Source organism: Balaenoptera musculus, chromosome 5 (assembly GCF_009873245.2).
Source record: "Balaenoptera musculus isolate JJ_BM4_2016_0621 chromosome 5, mBalMus1.pri.v3, whole genome shotgun sequence".
NCBI classification, from domain to species: domain Eukaryota; kingdom Metazoa; phylum Chordata; class Mammalia; order Artiodactyla; family Balaenopteridae; genus Balaenoptera; species Balaenoptera musculus.
The window spans coordinates 85,022,841-85,040,867 of record NC_045789.1 but is presented as its reverse complement, the minus strand read 5'-3'; positions in this window follow the sequence as shown (position 1 = coordinate 85,040,867).

The following is an 18,027-nucleotide window of genomic DNA, read 5'->3' as shown; positions in this document are numbered from 1 at the left end:
GCTAATATGGAGGCACAGTATGTTCTCATCAAAGATGTGTGTCTGAAGGAAACAGGGAAACAGCTGAGCATCTATGATGTCCTGAGAAAAAGCCTGTTAAAGATGACCATAGATTTGCTGGAGTACCACATGAGTACCAGGTATATCATCAACCCTACCATGAATGCCAGGATGACCATGGATGAGGCAGTGTAGAACAGATTGGAAGAACCAAAGCTTCATGAGAAGCTGAAAAAGAGGATGCAACAAGTTACAAAGTTCCCCTACTCTAAAATATCTTTCCATTCCAGGCTGTAAAGAAAGGCCTGCCCAGAGGCCAGGACCTGCATCTGCTGGATGCCTAGTTGTATAGAGGTAGCATCATGGATCCTCCATGTCCCTGGCCCTCACCTGTGCTAGGTAATGAGAAGACAAGAAATGTTTAGTCAGTATCCATTGACAATGTCAAGGAATACTATAACCCCATCATGCAGGAGCAGGTCATGTTCAGTCAGCTCCAGCAGTGGTCCTACACCGACAAGCTAACAAACTGACAGGGCTGAGCCTGCAGCCCCTCTCAGAAGGCCATCCAGACCCAAAAGGGGGAGTTCTACATTGACATCCAAGCGTGCGTCCTTCAAGAAGCCTCAGTTGGCAGCTTCACTCACACACACATACACACACAAATCTAAATATTGCTAGGCAAGTATTTCATCTCCACATTAAGGTAAGGTTTGTCCAGTGTTGCACAATTAATTAGAAAAAATTCTGGACAAGAATCCAAGTGAGTATGCCCAGTTTAAAAAAGCTATCTCACTTTTCCTATAAAGGACATTGTATAAATGTGATTATCAGGACCTATAAAGTAAAATAGTCAGAGTGCAGGTTTCTGATGCCACCAAAATATCTTTCCTTCTCTCATGTCTGCTTCCCACAGCCAGGCAGTCAGTGTACTCCAGTTATCTTCTTCTATCTTTATGTAGAAACTAGAACCTCAATGTAGAAGGTGAAAAAGCCATGTGAAAGTGTCAATATTTAGGACTTTTAGTATATTACCTCTACTCTAAGTACTTGCACTGGGAAATAATTATGCTAATACTATTATATATATGTGTATATATACATATATGATGGAATTATAATCATGATTGAATAAATGGAGGAAGATGTTTTGCAGATAATGGGTACTTTCTAAACTCTATAAATAGTTCAACAGCATTGTCTGATTGTTCGCTCTTCATAAAAGTTATTTTCCAAAAGAAAAACAAATTTTTACCTGTTCCTTACACTCTGTTTTCTGCTTGTAAACCATCTGTAGCGGGTATTTTTTATTGCATTATACCTCACAGTAGTTTTTACACACTCTACTCTTATTTGCAGAAAGTCTCATACCATGGATCCTACCTCCACAAAGTGGAAGGCAAAATTCAATTTTTAGCCTCTTTTGTACCTAAAATAAAAGCATGTGCCTGACCTAGGCCCTGTCATTCAGCAACACCTTTATGAGACTTCAATTAAGAAGAGAGCACTGTTGTGAAGTGCTATCATATAAAAGGAAATCGATAAATACTTGTTTCCTTAAAGTCACAATGGTTGGCAAATGCTCATATCAAATTTTTAAATGTTGAAGAATGAAGAAATAATTAAAAGTATATACATAATTAACATTGTATGGAAATATATCGTTATAAGGAATGATTAATGATTTATACTTAATTATGTTTTTAATGTGTGATAATTAGATGAATATACCAGGCAGTTTATATGACTGTAAGAATTATTGTAATTTATAGCCAAATAAAATATTTTTAGAATCAACCTGGGACATGGGAGAAAGCAGGTAATTATGAGTGAGATTCCATACTAATTGGAATAATTGAGTGCAAAACAGAGGTATCCCATAATTACAGAAGAGCTTTAACATGGATTAGGATAGAATGTATAGAGATTAAAAGAAGTATTTTGTTCCTATTCGATGTGTATAATATATAAGTGCATATGTTTAAATGCATCTGCATATGCTGTTAACCCATTTATCTTCTTAGGAATTGTAAGCCATAGAGATGAATTCTTTTAAAATTTGTCATCTTAAATATTTTCACTTTCAAAATATGAAAAAATTTAAGCCAATGAATGTATTACCTTTCTATTGCCGCATCACACATTAACTCAAAACACTGTGACTTAAGGCAATCATTGTTCATCATCTTGTTCAGTGTCTGTGGGTGATCAATTGAGGAGCAAGTTATCTGGTCCTTCTGACTCAGGAGCATTAATGAGGTTGCAGTAAGATGTGAGCTGGGGCTGCAGTCATTGAAAGTCTTGCCTGAAGCTGAAAGATTTCCTTCCAAGGTGGTCTTTCTTATCACTGACAAATTATTGTTGTCTATGTTGGCTGCTGGTGGAAAGTCTCAGTTCTTCTCCATTTGTGTGCCCTCTCTGTAGGGCTGAGTAGCTTCATGGCATGGCGTCTGGCTTCCTCCAGGATGAGTAATCCAAGAGAACAAGGTGAAAGTTGCAATATCTTTAATGACTGCTCCTGGAAAGTTACACACCCTCACTTTAAAAATGTTGATCACATAGGTCAGTTTTTATTCACTGTGGAAAGTCACTACTGAAAGGCATAAATACATGGAAGCAAAGATTATCAGGGACAATCTTGGAAGCTAGCTAACACAATGAAAAATAAATAATTATTTCACTAAACAAAAGTAAGTTGTTACTTTGAATCTTGGTTTCCTTGATTTGTTTTTAATCGCTGGATAATAATAACCATATAAATTTAACTGCAGTAGCATTGTGTTCTATTGCATTATATAATATTGCATTTATTGTTTGTTTTTGGGGGGAGAGAGGTTGATAACTTTTAGCACATCTGTGTAAAAGTTTATCATTAGCACTAAATACAAAATTTACATAAAGACTTTAACCACTCATGTTACTTACTGATAAAGATCCCAGGATGTATCTTGACAGATATTTTGGAGCTAGGTATTAGTAATGCTGGGAATAAAACCAGGATTTTCTAAATTGTGGACTCAACTTCTTCCCTATACCAACTTTTTATGCATAGAAGAATGTTTGTTTATTAAAATAACATATTTTAAAAATAATCATAAGAGTGCTTAGTTTCCCTCATATATATCCTTTTTAATTTCCTTTCTCAATTATTGTTATTCCTTAATTCATTACTTAATTATAAATTCAAAAAAACCTCACTTCCATAGTATATAAAATGTGAAGTGCACATGGATGTTAGGTGCATACAGTACAAGTTTTAGAGAATATTTATCAAAGTCTAATAACAAATGCCTAGCAGTTTTTGCCTAAAAGGGCTTTTGAATTGGTTGCAGAATACAGACATACATGCAAAAAAATGTAGTTAAGCAATCATATAATTTATTTTACTGAACGTATTTTACTGAAAATTGCAAAATTATCTGATTTAAAATATTGTTCTCTTCCCTCACATCTAAGAGAGAGGCCAAACTGTCACTATCCTAAGTTAAAAAGAAGAGGAAGATAATAGGAGCTAAATAATTCTTCAGTTATCTAATCACTCTGCAGTGTTAAGGAGTCAGTGGGAACTGTTCTCTTCAATAGTTAAACAAGGAGAAGGTGGAGGGGAAAATGTGCATAAAAAGTAGCCTTTATAACTGTGGTATAATTTATATATATATATACATATATGTGATTAAATATATATATATATTCATACATGTATATGTATGTGTGTGTATATATATACACACACACACACACACACACATATATATATATATATTTGATTTTTGTCCTAGATTTGGTTCTTGGCAAAGAGTTTCTAAAACTCTTGGAATTTCCTGAGTGATAGGAGCGACTTTTGCGATTCATAAGAGGCCCTTTTCAATCACACCTAAGTTTGTGCTAATGAAGTGACTCTTCAGAGGGTCTCTAGGTAGCTTCTGAATGGGGGCTGGGCACCAGAATCACCAATCATGTGATTCAGAAGGTTGGAATTTTTAGTCCTAGTCCCCACCCCCCAACTTTTGAGGAGTCGAGAGGGCCTGCAGATTGAATTCAATCATCAATGGCCAATGACCTCATCAATCAAGCCTCTGTAATGGAACTTCGCATAAAAACCATAAACAACAAGATTTGGGAAGTTTCGGGGTTGATGAATACAACAAAGTGCTGGTAAGGTTGTGCACTTCCAAACCCCCACCCCACCATACCTTGCCCGATAGATCTCTTCCTAAGTTGTATCCTTTATAATAAACTGAAATAGTAAATAAAACACTTTCCTGAATTCTGTGAGTCAGCCAACCAGAAGTGTGGGTAGGCTGGCCCTTCATTTAGACTGGCTTTGTAAGTGGGGGCAGTCTTATAGTCCTGAGACTTTAACATACAGAGTTTGCACTAGCTTCAAGTTTTAGCATCAGAATTGCACTGAATTGTTGGACACCCGATTGTTGTCAGAGAATTGGAGAATTGGTGTGGAAAAATGACATGTGTTTGATGTCAGAAAAAGCCACACGTTTGGTGTAAAAAAAAAAAGATATTGCAATAATATTTATTCAACTATTTTTTATTTAAATCTAGTAACCCTCCAATTTTTTACAGATTGTTCATGTTATGGTTGCTTATCTTCTGAGGATTTTTGATAAAGCAAAAATGCATCAGGGATTTAGAAAAGCTAATTGAAGAAATTTAGGTTACAAATGTTGAGAATAGATTCTAGAGAGGAATGAGATGAAAAATTAGAGCAGTATTTTAGGGGAAAGGCAAAAAGAAAAGGATGGGTGAGAGAACCTGTTATTTAGGCGAGCCATGCGATCTTTCTTACAACTAAAGAAAGCAATGTAAAGTTGTTCCTTACCTATGTTGGAAAATAATGAGGAACTTCTAAAAGCAGCCAGAGGAAGAGTATAAAGCAACAGCAAAAATATATTTCTGTTTAAAATGGACTAATCACTGCTGGGGATGTGGGTATTTGGAAAAAAATCTCAAACAAGGCTAAAGACCAGTAGGAGAATAAGTGCTACTTTGAATTAAATTTATGATTCTGAAAAGTGTTAAAATATTTGGAAGTCACTTTTGAAACATAAATCTAATCATAGGATTTTATGAAATTTGCAAATGCATACAACATACACTTCACAACTAAGCCACTTACTTTACTGGTAGAATTTTAGATTCAAGCACTGATTTTCAAACATTTTTTATTATTATTTACTAGCTCCATTTGCCTGGACATGAACACCTCAAATGCTTTCATCTGCTATTCCAGAGGGGAAAAAGAAGAAAAAAATCCTTCTTTATACAATTCACTGCTTCCTGAGTAGTAAAATGCATGGTTATACAGTAAAGTAGGAAATAGTTAAAAATCACTTACATCATGAATTTACTTTAGGAATAAGTTTTATAGCTTCTTACATGCCGCATTTTCCCCCAAGACCTAAGGTCAGTTTTTCTCATCCTGGTAGAAGCTAAAAGATAGTGGAATCCAAGTAAATCAATGTTCAAGCTACCAATAAAAAAGCAATGTGCAGCCAGCAGACTGGCTGATTAAAACTTCAAAGATCAGTTGTATATTTCACCTACGTATAGGAGAATTAAATTGCTTCTTATATTTTTATGTTTTCTCTCAGTATTTGATAATTTTTAGGATACCATTAATTTACATTTTAAAGCAATAATATACTGCAAGGAAAAATATGGTCAGGAATTAATGATCTAGAGTTTACCTTTCTAAATGCTAGACTGTTTTGTCTCTTGCAAGAAAAAAAACTATTGCAATTAGTAATTATTTTTCATCACAACTTTAATTCCTAATAAGTATATAACAAGTTTCAAGATTTTTGAATATCTTATTTCTCTTCACATGACTTCAAAGTGTATTTTATTATTTCTATTTTGTGTATGAGAATAGAGATTCATTTTTACATTTTCATTTACTCAAAAATAAGCTGTGAATTGATTTTTGTATTAATCAGACTTCTCTAGAGAGACAGAACCAATAGGAAGTAAATAAAGAAATTCATTGTAAGGAATTGACTCATAAGATTGTGGAGGCTGAGAAGTCCTATGATCTGCCATTTGCAAACTGGAGACCCAGAAAAGCTGGTAGTATAGTTTCAGGTCAAATCTGAAGGCCTGAGAACCAACAGAGCCTATTGTATAAGTTCTAGTTCAAGTCCTAAAGCTGAAAACCAGGATTTCTGATGGTTTAAGTCTTAGTCCAAGATCAGAAGAAAACCTGCTTAGTTAGGCAGAGAGCGTAAATTCTCCCTTCCTCCATCTTTTAGTTCTATTCAGGCCCTCAGAGTATTGGGTGAAGGAATAGGAAGGCAAAAAAGTGAATGAAAGGTAAGAAAATTTTGATATAAGACCTGTATCAAGAAAGTTTAATAGATAATATATATTTATTCTTTGACAATTTAGTTAAGTGCCTAACATTCTAATCTATTTAAAATATATTGGATTTTGTAATGATTCTATGAAGTGAACTGGAATTTATTAACTTATATGTTTCTTAATTTAGTAGTGATAGGTTTTCTTGAGATATTCATAAGAATTAATTAATAATGATTGTGATAGTGGAGAAATACCAATTATAATAATCTGAACATGAAAAATCTTTAACCACATCATAACTTAAGTTTGAATTTTTGAAGTATCAATATGAAATTAAAATGATATTAATATTGATAATAAATGTTCATTTAGAACCTTCTTTGTCTTGTGGAATTTATTTCCCCTATCTTCAATCTCCAAGTCCTACAAGTGAACCAGAAGTATTTCCACTTTGTACTGGGAGAACGTGGGCTTAAAGAAGATCAGAAACTTGCCCACTGTTGCCCAGGAGGTAGAAGAGCTGAGATTTGAATTTAAGAGTCTCTGACTCCAAAGGCTATGACTTCTCCTGCTATTGCATTTTCTCCTTTCCTAAAATTATTCTATATTTCTGGGATTTTTAAAGGTTAATAAAGAATACCTCTTCTTTCCACTTTGATTTAGAATCACTTTAGTAATAAAGCACAGCAGGTAGAATAATGGAGATCAAGATATCAGCTTCGGAAAATATGGTTGTATTTAAATGGTAAAGCAGGCTTCCTTGAACTTCACCTCTGAAGTGGAGAGATTCTCAAACTCAATGAGAGACAAAAGTGGCCTTCACAGGGAGAGTACCTCCCCACTAAGCCCATCACAGAGTGTAGGGCTGTACGATCTGCCTTCTATGCAAACAGATTGACCTCATCCATGAGAAAAGGAAAGTGTGCTACCCTCATTTTTGCCTCTCATATTCAGCAACCAGACAACTCATCTTTCCTCTCCTGGGTTAGAGTTAGTGAGTCATTAGAAGATCCTAATAACTACAATATAATATAATATTATATATAACATAATATAACATAAGAATATAATATAAATAAATATCAGAATGTTTGTCATTAATTTAATTTTGAGAGGAATGAAAATATTACATTTTGGAATATATTCAGATAAATTGATTTTTTAAAGTTTGGAATATATTCTTCTAATTCTTATTTAAAAGAGAAGTCAAATATTTAATTTCTTGAAACTCTTCCAAAGTTTCATAGAAACATTTTCAATGACTTGAAAGTCAATGCTAATTTTTGAAACACATCTATCACCAGGGATGGATGACCTAATTTAGATGAATTGTGATTCAAGTATTAATCTAAAATTCAAGGTTGACCTACATCAAATGTGAGAGACTCAAAGTTTGGTTAAATTTATTCATTACTTTTCCTCTTTGTATACCTTTTTACTTCCTGTTTCTGACTTGCCTTAGAAGCGGAACTGCTAGCAGTGTCAGAAAAGCTGTTTCTATGATGATTCTATATAGCTACAAACCTAAAATGTGCAAATCTCTACAAGAATATGGGTCCAGATTTTCAGTCCCAAGAAGTTTCAAATCTGGGAGAGTTTTCAGAAATACCTTCCTTTTTCTGTATCATGTGATTATTTCATCTTTTATGTTGACACAATGTATTTGGTATGACAACTATGTTCTTTATTTTCATTTACTAAAATATTCAGAAACTGATTTTTATTTCACTATATGTTGACTCTATCTTCATTCATTTCAGAATTAGCAATATGATTTTACAAAATTAATTACAAATCTCATATAGGAAAAACTATTTTTCAGATACGTTTTTCACATGGCTGGCTTCTAGGTGTTTTTTATATCTTGGCTGGAATGTGGAAGAGGAGGACACATTCCAGCCACTATATAAAGTTGCTTCAGCCACTATTACACTGTTTTAGTTCTTTCATTGAAGGGTATAACTATGTTACCATCTTGGTTTTTTATTTGTTTACTAGGTGATTGCATTTCTCCCTGAACTGGAAGATAAATTGCATGAAGTCAGGAAACTTTTCTCTTTTGATCACTTCTGTATGTCTTGAATAAGACCTGGAAGAGCATGTGGCATGTGTCTATAGACTTTCAGCCTCTCAACAATACTGTCCACTATGCTTTATTTATTTATTTTTTAATCAGTTGTCATCTCATGAACCCACAAATTTAGCCACCTTTCCAGCTCTTCCATAACTTCATCACACACTGTATGCTACTTTAGCACTTTCTGAGTGGCCTCATGTGCAGACTGGCAAATTTCTTCTTCCGTTTTCTCAGTGTAATATACTGTTGATTCATTATCATTGAACTCATGGCAACAAGACTATAACGCATGCCTGAGCAAAGTTTATCTAACATGTATTTTCTTTATAAGGTATATCACAACCTTCTTGTAGTTAGGAATACTAGACAACACTTCAGACTCTGCTTGGGGGCCATTTTAAACAGTAAGATCATCAACAAAAAGCACAAAAATGCAACACATGGCATTAAATAGTCTGTGAAAAACACACTTGTTTAGAGTATGAGAGCTGAAATAAGAAGGCAGAGAGAACATTGATTGCTTTGTTCAACCTCAGCTCTGCATATGTTTACAAATGAAGGTGAAAACACTTCACACCTCAAGTATTGATTCAGGTTATGCAGGTGTATGTGCCAATTATTCTATAATATTTTTAGGAGCAGCATCTAAACTTTATCGAACTTTGTAACCCATTATCATGCACAGTACTATTATAAAGTGGAAACTCAATTTCCTATCAATGAATTGGCATGGCATAGAAGCTAGTGTGTCCTGTGAAGATTTCAGTGTGTGTATTTTGACTTCAGTGAGGTAGTTCTGCTTTGATGTATTGCTAAATTTTGACTAAAGGGACAAAGACCATAGGCTGAAGAAGACTGGTACTGGTGATAATTGTGCAGGTAAACAAGATCTTGAGAAAGTAATATGAAATGTTAAATCCAAAATGGATTTAGGACTCTATTTTTACAGTCTGAAGAATAAGGCAGGATTTGGGAGAAAGGTTCAGTAATTCCAAGAGGGCCTAGATGTTTACCTCAATCACCTTTCATTCATATTGCCTCATAACAGAGGGACTAGATTTTTATTTTCCTATCTATCTTCCTAGATTTTTATTTTCCTATTTCTTGCACACTATCTCTTATTCTGCACTGGCGACATAGAATTTCTCCTATACTCCCACATTTTATTAGAACAGATTCTGGGACTGACAGGGACTGAGTGTACTTGACATGGAGCAAAGCTGGAGAATGTTAGGACTGACATCCTTAATTAAGTAAGCCATTTGCACTATTTAACATTGATCTACAATAAAAATAATTTATATGAGGAAAATATTACAAACAGCTTTTTCAAACAGCTAACATGAAAATAAAAGAGTAATTGGAATATGTATATGTGTGTATATATGCTAGATCTGTCTATTTTATTAAACAATATTAATTGGATCGACATAATATTGACCAATGCCTTTTTACCAAAAAGCATAATTAAAAGGCCTATAGACATAAATAAGCTAGTTGTGGAAAGGTGTTTAAAGTAAGTATTATTAAAATGTAAAATTTGAAGTAAAATGTTAGATGTGGCTGCATAGAAAAGTAGACTGCCTAGAGTACCTTGTATGTCATTATAAAGAGCTTTGAGAGTATTTTGTATACAATAAGACATAACTTGACAATGGCTCCCAGTTCAAATTTAAAACAAATATGCTTTCTGTGTTCTCGTGTATAACCTAATGTGGATTTCTGACTATCTCTCGCATTATCAGTCTTATACTCAAGGGAAGAACTTAGTCCCAGACTTGCCTGGCCCAGCTTTCTTCACTTTGTCTATCAATGTATATTCTACTGTGTATATTCCCTCACATCTCGTGGCCAAAGCTGTGTAGGTTATGACTCAAAATGTATCTCATTTAGAGTGTTGAGTTCAAATTCCATTGCACTTCACCACACTGCATAACATCACATACAAAAAGCTATTTATTGATCCAACTAATATCAATTGAATAGTTTCTCCATATGAGGCACTATTGTAGGCATATGTTATACATAAAAATACAAAATAGATAGAATTTACTGCCCTTGCAGAGCATATATCCTAGCATGCTAGGATTAGCATTAGCAGGCATGCTAATATCTAACAGAAAACAAAAATACCACTATCTGTCTCAGCACTGTGTGTGGAACATCTTTTAAACTGATTCTGAGTTTTGTGACAGTGTGTCCAGTATTATTTGTTGCAGAGTCCAGCAGTAAGGCCAGGTAAGAACCAGGGGATTGGAAATATACAAAAAGTAGCCAATATTCAATTCACAAACCACTCTGTTTATTATACACAATTAGCACGCAACACAGGTTAGTCAAAGAAAGGAAAATAGGGGGTAACAAGCCACTCCAAGAAGCCTGGGAAGGAGTCATCTTAACATGAACAGCCTTCTCATGCTGGTCTCAGGTCTAGCAAATGGTCTCATGACAAATATGAGTAGGAAGTCTTCTTCTGCTCTGATAGAGCCCCTGGCAGTGTCCCTCTAGAACAATCTCAATGGGTGGAGTCAGGTCCTCCAGCAGAGCCTTCAACTCATTAAGCTCATGCCAGTAGGGTTTAACAGTTACATTCCAGGGGGTCTTATGTCTGTCAGTTGCTCCTTCTGTTCCAGTGAAATCTTTCCACAGAAATTACCAAACAAATTCTTTATCTAAATTAGCATTCTTAATTTATCACTCTAAGATATTTGCAGTCCTACACTGGGCATTTCAAAACAACTAATATGGAAGTTCACATTGGCCAGTGTGACTCCATCTTGAACTATATAACATAGCTTAAATCATATGAGCTTCGCACCGGATGAGTAGGAATCATGACACAAAAGAAATCACATCATAACAAGTACTTTTGATATGGTGAGTTCATGGAGAAACACCCTTGAAGACAGATGCTGTGATGAGAGAGAAGTTCTAACTGGCATCCAGTTGATCACTGATGAGGTCTCCACTCAGCTTGCTATTTTTATATTGAGTGTTTATAAGTTCAATCGCCTGTAGTCAGTCTTCCAGAATCACTTTATTGAGTTCAACATACATAAAACACATTAGCATTTACTCTGTGATTTCAAATGTTCTCTAGCTAAATGCTGTCACCTAGATGCACTACTTGCAGTCAGTTGAAAACGTCTTTCTTGAAGGAAGATTCTAATAGTCCACCTCCATGATGTCACACCTATGGCATTTATCCTATATCCTTCAGTTTTCTTGTTCTTCTTGTTGAAGCAAGTCTCTGGACCTCAGTCTGAATGCCTTTTCTCTGAGTAGGCATTCACCAACTCATCGGTGGAGTGACACTTTCCTCAAATCTTGCTTTTTTAACTGCATTGAAACAAATACACAAAACTTTTCTAATACATATTTTTTAAATTTTAAGCACTTTTCTGTTTGTCAGTACAAGCATGCACTAACAGTAACAAACAGAAGAAGTAACAGAAGTTTTAGGACCATTTAATAATCTCAGAAAGACAATCTATAGTTCTTAATTCTCTATTAAGCTAGAATTTTGTTTTGTTTTTCCATTTCATTCCTTGACAAAGGCACCCTAGCGTAGTCTCACTATATGTCTTCATCACTTGTAGTCCCACCTGTATTGAAAACCTTGGGGTAATTTTCTCTATAAAGGTCCCTGTTCTTAGGTATTGGTCTAAAACTGTATTCTTGTAGACCAATGAGTGTAATTTTCTTTCAGGTGAGTGATGTCACGAATCTACTGACAAGACGGTAATTCCATCCTGCACAGCAATTAACGTCTTGGATTGTTACCCAAATGAGTTATTCTTCCCCTAATCTCTTCAATTTCTAAAATTCTACAGTTTATTTGATTGTTTTCTCCAAAATTGATACCCATTTTTCAAATTCTTTATGAACTATTCCCTCTATCAGTTATCTATAAGCCTTAGCCAACTCTTGCTTTTCAGTCTGAACTCATACACCTCTAGAAAAGACAACTGGATTGTTTTCTGGCCCCTATTTTTTCATTTTTCATGGGGTTGTCTTTTTTTTTTATATCTTTCATGATTTATTAACAAATTGCTTTTTTTCTTAATTGACTTTAATTATGGATTTCTGGGATCCCTTTGATGATCATAAATAAAAATATTGTATTTTAACTCTGTGTCAGGTTTCAACATGAATTTGCCCTGGGTGTGCTTTTAACTTTAGAACGCAGTATTTGCTAAGGACCCAGAAATGGCTGTTTACTTGGATATAATATTTGTTTCGGATTTTCTTAGATAAGACTGAATAAAAACTTACTAGGTCTTTAATAAAATATATTGTGTTTTTACTACAATTTCTTCCTCATCACATACATTCTCTCATCCTGTAATATATGGGTAATGTTCTGAAGTTTGCTGCACTTTCCAAAGGAGTTTGTTTCTTAAAGTGGATTAAAATGGGTACCTTGCAGGTAAAACACCAGCCTAACTGAAATGTTCACAAAACATGGGTGAGAGGGAATGTTAATGGATGTTTCTCAATGTTGAAGCTCAGAAATCTTAAGAGCAAAGTAATCAATTTATTAGTTTACCAATAGATAAATCACAAAATATTCACTGAGTCTAGCAAAAGTTGGTATTAACAATGGTATGTTGACAGATGAAGCTATGCCAATATGTCTTACATGCTCTGCCAAGGAAGGATCTGGGGCATTTTCAATACGCTATTATGGTAGAGATGTATACAGCTCAATATGAGATTCTCCTAATGAAAAACTGATTAGGAAATTCAAAGCTGATCAAACTGAGATGTGATATTACTGTAACAAATATGGCAGCATTATGGAAGTAAAATACAGACAGAGTGGTCATTTTATTAGGACCAAACCATGAACCTTGTAGTATTTTATTAGAGAAATTAATGAAAAGTAGATAAAGAGGATCTTCAGAAGAAATAAAAGAAAGTTAAATGTGAATATCATCAGATTTCAAAATGTGGTAAGTGAGCAGAAAGAGCACAGCCTTTGTTATCAGCAAGGCTTCAGCTTAAATACTGAAAAAGAAGTTATTCACCTCTGGAAATTAAAATTTTCACTTATAAAATATGAATAACTACCAAAGTTATAGAATTGCTGTGAAAATAAAATATTCACTATAGTAACTGGCAGATATTATTAAATTCCCAGTGGCTGAACATCCCAAATAATAAAAATAATAAAATTTCATTACATAACATTCGCTCAGTATTATACCAACATAAATATGACAGGAAATCTATTTATTATATTATAATATTATACTTATTATTAAAATAAAATATTATTTGTCACTGTCATTTAATCTTATTTTGGATATACAATATAATTGCATAAAAACCTTACACGTCCTATTTCAGTCGAAAAATCATTTGGTACAATACTAACATAATATAAAACTCAGTGGAGAAGGAAGCCTAAATTAAGAGATTTCCTGGTGATTTTTAATTTTCATTTTTAACCTGAAACCTCCTCTGTCTCCTGCCCCTCTCCTGCTGGACAGTTACATCTTAATATACTTGCCAGCCTCCAGTAGGCTGGTGGACATGCAGAAGCCCTGAATGCTGAGAGCACTTTAAAAAAGTGAAGTGACTGTATATATGGTAATAGACAAGAGTAGACTCTATAAAGGAATGGAAAGTACATTCTGAATGCTGTTCCTTCGCAAGCTGTTTTCCCAGCATAGCTTTTTAGAGCTCTCTGCTGTGATTCACTTCTCTGTTATGTGACGCTCATGATAAGCAATGAAATGCCTATGAGTCAGCAATACAGAGTATTATTTAAAATGTTATAAAACACTCAGCTGTCTTAGCAGGCATAATGATGTACCAAGGCAGAGTACTAACAAAAAGCCAAGAAGGCTCCGTGGCCTTGTAGCTTCATTATCTTGTTATCTGCATGTGCTTGACTCAAAGGTTGAAATACTGACAGAGAAGAGCAAAACTAGTGAGGGAACCAGGTTGCTTCGTTGCCTTCAGCATTAAGGGAAGTCATAGCATGTCCTTAGAAACCCAGCAAGATAAAAAGCTACAACAAAACTCCTAGAAACTTAATGGTGACTAATCATTTTGTTACGTAATTTATTATTATATAAAGCTGGAGCATGTCAACGATTGCACCCTTAAAATTATGTTTCACTTTAAACCCTGCATTTATCAATTTTTATGAGAACATGTACACATAAAGCCACACAAAATGAAGATTAAAGACCCATCAAGCACCATACATAGTGACTGATATTATCATAATATAAGTGAATTTATCTTTTATTTAAAAAATAGAACTTTATTACCTTTGGACTCATTTTTTGTCAAACGTATTTAAAACTGTAAATGATGAATAATAGTCACCCAATACTACCACCACAGTGGCTGGAAGCAGAAAACAAGAATTGTAAAAATCAAATTAAAATAACTCTTTACTTAATATAACTTTAAACACATAAGCAAGAAGGCAGAGCTAATTAATGTTTTTTAAATGATAGAATTGTCATCATGATTTGTATATCTGGACTAGTGTCATATTAATTTTAAATATTACTTCGGCAGAAACTTGATGTAATTGGAAGAGTGAACTTTAGGATAAAATAACATTCGTAGGAAACATAGCTCCAACTCTCAACACTAAAGGCTTTTTTTTTTCTTTTAAGAAAGCCATCTACTTTTCTCAGCTAGGATTTGTTATTGTATAAAATAGTGAAACTAATTCCTATTTTTTTAGGGCAGTTGTAAATTTTAGAAATGTGCATATAATGCTTCGCACATACGAAATAATAAATGGAAACTTGTAACTTGTTTAAGAGGCGACCTTGACTGTGGCGATGAGGACATGGCTGTTTGCATATGTCAAAACTCACCAAATTATACTTTTTAAATATGTAAAATTTATTGTACTTTAAGAAATTTTACACTAATAAAGCTACAAAACATCTATTTTTGTGATCTGTGCACATTTCTCACTCTTTTTTGAATAGTTAAACAGAGGAGACAGTTGTTTCTCTTTCCTTTCCTGTCATATAGACATAAAAATGACAGTAAAATACTACATATTATTTATTGCTTTTTATTTACAAACACTTTGGGGAAAAAAAATTACTATTGACAGGAATTCTATGAGACAGGAAGTCAGATTTTTAAAATGTAAAAATTGAAGATCAGGTAATTTAAACAGTTTCTATAATACATGAGCCTCCATCAAATTTCCAGAAGCTGAATCTTGTCAAAATGCATATTGTACCTCCATAGATTTTTCTGGTAAGTCCGACATTACTAAGTGTTCAACCATAAAAATTTTTAGGACATTTACTGCATTGCATGGAAAACATGGAGAAAATATCTGGTAATTGTATAACAAAAAAAGAATAGCAAGGAATGATATAGCACTTAATTATACGTATGGAACACCGAAGACTGCAAATTCACCTATTCCTTCCTTCTCTCCCTTCCCCCGCTCTTCCTCCATCTCTCCCTCTCTTGTTATGTTTCTTTCTTTCTTAAAAAATAAGATAACTTGCATTCTCAAATTTATTTGTGTCTACCCAGTCTGTTTGCCATAGAGGTATTTTTGACTATTCTTCAAAAATAGTAGAGAACGAGAGAGAGGGAGCGCACACTCCCCCTTATCTGAGGTTTTGCTTTCAGAGATGTCAGCTACCCTTGGTCAACCATGATCTGAACATTTCATATGGAAAATCCCAGAAATAAACAAATTATAAGTTTTAAATCGTGCACCATTCTGGGGAGTGTAAATAAATCTCGCGCAAACCCGGTCCGCCCACCCTGAATATGAATCATTCCTTTGTCCAACGTATCGGTGTGTAGGTATAGGGAAAAACATAGTATACATAGGGTTTGGTACTATTCAAGGTTTCAGGCATCCACTGAGGGTCTTGGAGCATATTCCCCAAGGATAAGGGCTCGGGGGCGGGGGGGTGGTTAACATATATATGTGTGTATACACACACACGCAAATGAGTTTTGCCAATTCATCTTGAATCAAGCAACCATACTGAACTACCTCATATTCTATAAATTTCAGCTATTTTTCTTGAAATTTATTTAGATGTTTTATGCAGAGAATAAGTTAACCTGAAAAGTCATAATTGTGGGCCATCTCTCCAATGTTTGTTATAAAAATTGATGTTTCAACTCATTATTTTATTTAGCTGCATTACATACTATTGCATAGTTGTACAATATGTATTTAATATTCCATACTGTTGCATATCTAGGTGGTTTTCTAAATTTTTAAACAATAATAAGCTAAAGAAATAAACAGAGTAACTACAACAATGATTATTTCCTTAAAATAAATTCCTGAGAGTAGAATTGTTTAGTGCAAGGCTTTAAAAAATATTTTCATACTTGTAGACTCACAGGATACCTCGTTTTATTGCACTTCTATTTACTGTGTTTTGCAGATAACATCCCTTCATAACAATGCACCAAAAAAGGGATAATTCAGTTGAAAAATGTTAAGGAAACTTTTTTCTTCCTTATCCTGCATATTAAAAAGGGAGTTTTTTCATTTAGGATAGGCAGAAACTAAGCTTACATTCATTCAAGAAAATTAATTGATCACATATCATGTGCCATTAACAAGCACTGTTAGAATCAATCTTGGAATTGTGCAGGGCCATGGAAATCTGTCCAAAAGGAATACCAGATATTATCACCTCCCCTCCACACCCCAAATCATGCTGCTAACAAACTTCCATCGTGAAAAAGAGAACTGAGCTGTATAAAAGTGTTTGGCATTAACCTTTGAGCTGTCCACATCTTACTGATACATATGAACGTTCCACAAGTGTCTTCTCCTATTATCTCAGATATTACTTGCATGTACTTTCCATACAAATCAAAGTTCCTACTGAGTAATTCCACCAATATTTCCCCCATAACTTTTTGTGTTCAAGCTTCTATTATCTGGTAGATACATGTTCTTCCTAAGGAATAATGTCTGTACTTATATTGCAGACCAAGATGTATTATTGTAAACTAATACGTTTCCAGAGTTTTGAAAGCAACACTTAACTACTTTGTGTTGTACCTTACAACAGAAACAATTTGAACTAGAGGGCAAACTATCCCTGCTGCATGATGACTGCCAAGATACTTGATGGATGCACCCAGCATTTATCAATACTTACTCTAATATGATCTTTCTTTCTCTATAAAACTTCCAAATTTCTCTGCATTCAAATAAATAATAAGTGGAACACATTTTTATGCAGACCTTGTTCATAGTAGAATATTCTTGGATTCCATTCATTTTATTGCTTTATTACTTCCCAATTTTAAAGTCAACATGATTCCATAACTAAATGTAACTAAATATTCCATAATTCCGTAAGTCTATAAACAAATCTAAATGTAAAAATAGTGTCAAATTATTTGTTTATCTGATTATCTGTCATTGTTTATATATCTCTGTTTAATTATCTTCATTAAACTGAGTTAAAAGCTCAGTGTTGTTTTATGGTGATTTTTGGTTAATTAAATTATTTCCCTGACGAACTGTCTATAATTAGTAGTCTTACATTACAAATTTAATTAAAATACTTCAGTTCAAAAAATACTTTAGTGTTTATTATCTTTTTACCACTGTGTTTACTACTAGAAATATAAAAGTAAACACATCTCAG